This window comes from Sapajus apella, unplaced genomic scaffold (assembly GCF_009761245.1).
Source record: "Sapajus apella isolate SASKATOON/1434 unplaced genomic scaffold, GSC_monkey_1.0 scaffold805, whole genome shotgun sequence".
NCBI lineage: Eukaryota > Metazoa > Chordata > Mammalia > Primates > Cebidae > Sapajus > Sapajus apella.
The window spans coordinates 5,276-8,946 of record NW_022437731.1 but is presented as its reverse complement, the minus strand read 5'-3'; positions in this window follow the sequence as shown (position 1 = coordinate 8,946).

The window sequence follows — 3,671 nt, the reverse complement described above, 5'->3', positions numbered from 1 at the left end:
CGGCAACCTCCACCTCTTGGGTTCAAGGGATTTTCCTGCCTCAGCCTGGGCAACAGAGAGAGACTCTGTCTAAAAAAAAAAAAAAAAAAGGACTGACAAATTATTTAACAAAGTCTGATAACACTATTAGCCAAGGTGAGTGGGGGTGGATACTCTCATGCATGCTAGTGAGAGTGCTAGTTGATTTGACCTATGCAGAGAGCAGGGTAAAGGAAGGAAGTCCCTAGTAAATGGGATTGTGGAAAGGCTTACATTTTTATTTATTTATATTTATGTTTATGTTTTTTGCGACAGAGTCTCGCTCTGGAGTGTAGTGGCACAATCTTGGCTTGCTGCAACCTCTGCCTCCCAGGTTCAAGCAATTCTCCTGCCTCAGCCTCCCGAGTAGCTGGGATTACAGGTGCCTGCCATTATGCCCAGCTAATTTTTGTATTTTTAGTAGAGACAGGGTTTCACCATGTTGGCCAGGCTGGTCTTCAACTCCTGACCTCAGGTGATCTGCCTGCCTCGGCCACCCAAAGTGCTGGGATTACAGGCATGAGCCACTGCGCCCAGCAAAGGCTTACATTTTTCAAGGGGATCTTACAGTGGCAGGGAGATGAAGCATAGATGGAATTTGCTAGTCCCAAACTGAAAGAAACCCTGGTTATACTGCCTTGGGTTCCCAATGGCAGCTGACTGAGCCCAGGAAGGATCTTGGGGTCCACACACCCAGAAGGCTCTGAGTGTTGGAGGTTCATTGCTTCTTGACATCCGAGTCCTGGTGGCAAACCTCAGAGCTGCAGGTAGAATGATAGGGAAGTGCTTTTTGAGTTCCTCTGCGATCACCCACCATAGCACCTTTGCAGAGGAACATCACTAAGCCAGATGTGGAGCTCAGAGTTTCTTGCTCTTTGTTGCCTTAACACTACCTTGTCTCCATAAAGTCTTGTTTTACAGTTTTGTTGGGGAGATATTCGTGTGTGTGTGTGTGTGCGCGTGCACGCTTGCATGTGTATTTACACTTTTTATACTGAGGTTTAACATCAATATCTTGTTTTAGCCATATCTTTCTGTTGTTGAATGAAACAAGATGTGTAAGAGAGGGCAATAATAGAAATTGTACCTGAAAATTGCCATTTATCCAAGTGGCTGTGTTGCATTTGCTTATCAGTCTTCCCAGAACTTCAGTAAGGTCATACAGTGGAGAATATGCAGAAATAATAGTCAAATAGAATACTGTGATAAAGTGAACTTTCTCTCCAATGAGTTGCAGTGCTTGATTTTGGAGGCTTTGGTTACCCATTGAGGGTTTTTGGCAGGTTTGTAATGGGATATCTGTATTTCAGAGAGGTAATTTTGAGCCAGCATGTGGGATGGATGCAGTGAGTGCTGGACTGGCAATGGAAGACCAGCAATAGCCAGGTGAAAGACTGGGATTGGAGGCCTGAATTGCAGCAGGGGAGATACAAAGTTAACCCAGGAGTGAGAGACAAACTGCAGAACTGTTAAGAGTCTTGATGACTGATTGACTGTGGGAGATACAGGGGAAGAAAAGGATCACGAAGAAAAGCGCAGCTTTGCTAACTGGTTGGATGCCCTCCCCAGAGTCGGGGCAGACAGAAGGAGCAGCGTGGTCAAGTGTTGGGGGGCATGGAGGTTGGCCAGGTGCTGAGTTCAGCCAGGGGCATGTTGATTTTGAGGCACCATCTACACATAGAACAGGCTGGGAGTTTCCCAGGACTTACTTGCACAGTGGAGTTATCCATTTCTGCACAGTGTGTGAACCATTTAAAAAATAATTAAAATGGATCACAAAAAACTTTACTGGACTAGATATTGGTCAATCTCCTCAAATAGTGGATAGTTCTAAAACCACTTTCTGGGGAAGGTATATTTTTCTATACCTTCTTGTATACCTATTTGTTACCTTTCAAACAGGGAAGAAAAATTAGAAGAGATTCAGCAACCAGCGTTAACTTCATAGAATGGTAGCCAGAAGCTATAACCATTAATTGGTAGCACATTCATATGTAATTTCTCCCTACTGAATAGAACTCATTCCTTTACTACTTTCTGGTGCAGATGTTCCAAAATAATGCACATAACAGTTTTTGTGCTTTCAGAATGGGCAGTACAAGTTGTGATGTAATGAGCCTGATGCCACAAACACATCCAAATAGACATCATTACTTTATAGTCACATCCAGTGTAAGCATTATTGATACAAGGTTGTAGTTAATTGTGAAATAAACTGTATGCTCTCTATTCAGTCTCTGTCTTTAATGTTGGTTCACAGTAATCTTTCCTATATCAGGATTTATTAGTTACATTGTTAATATTAATCCTGTAGATTTCCATGGTAATTAGCAGGCAATTATAGTATAATTTCAGTTACTAGCATGTGATTATAGGATTTTCATCTGTGCCCTAATGCAAATCTGTTTCTTAAGAGACATTGTTTAAATTGTGCTCTGTTGAAAGTAATTTATATTAAGATCATCCTTTTTTGAAAACTTAAGTTTTCAAAATGAAATCAAAACATTTCTTCAAGTTTGATCCTCCATATTCTCTTGAAGGGCAAAGGAATCCTCTCAAAAGATGCCTGATCACAGACTTCAGTTGAGCTCTGTGTTTCAGCTTGGCTGTCCTGCTCAGGTCTAGAAGCTTTTTTGTTTGTTTGTTTGTTTGTTTTGTTTTGTTTTAGAGCCAATTCTGTAAAATAGAAGCTCTTTTTAATCTGGAATCATGCTCTACTTTCAAACAGAAATTGTAATTAAAACTAAAGGACAGTTTACTTCAACTGTTAAAAAAGTAGAATTTTTTTTCTTTGAGTTTTTTAGAGGAAGCTGGTTGTGGATGTGCCCTACAAGCGTGCTTTCTCACAGTTTTTATAGCCAGTCCTGGGCTGGTCTACTCCAACAGCTATGTAGAAAAGTGGGAGGGTGGAGATTTGAGGTGTTGTTTGCAAAGAGGTGACTTCCACATGTTGGGAGGTCAGGCGATCAGGTGGCCAGGTGATCAGATAGTGTGAATTTGTGGCCCCAACAGGCCTGGGAGCCAAGAGTATCAGCAACTTCACACTCTCTTCACCAGGGTTTCCCACTGTCTCACCTCATTTAGCTCTCTGGCTCTCTGGAGGGCTGTCCCTTTCCCCAACTTACACAGATTTGCACTCTCCCTGCAGTCTGGAAAACGTAGGTCTTCCCTCCTTTAAAAATAACTCAAGTAAATAGAATTTCATTTTCTGATGTTTTTCTAGGCTGTTTCCATACTTCTGCATAGATATGAAAAATAAATTTGATTACAAATCAAACCAAACCTCTTGACAGCTCCCAAATTAAAAAAAAGCAAGATCCAAGGGCTGGTAAGAATTAAGGCTATAGCCGGGCGCGGTGGCTAGAGCCTGTAATCCCAGCACTTTGGGAGGCCGAGGCGGGTGGATCACGAGGTCAGGAGATCGAGACCATCCTGGTCAACATGGTGAAACCCCGTCTCTACTAAAAATACAAAAAATTAGCTGGGCATGGTGGTGCGTGCCTGTAATCCCAGCTACTTAGGAGGCTGAGGCAGGAGAATTGCCTGAACCCAGGAGGCGGAGGTTGCGGTGAGCCGAGATCGCGCCATTGTACTCCAGCCTGGGTAACATGAGTGAAACTCCGTCTCAAAAAAAAAAAAAAAAAAAAAAAAAA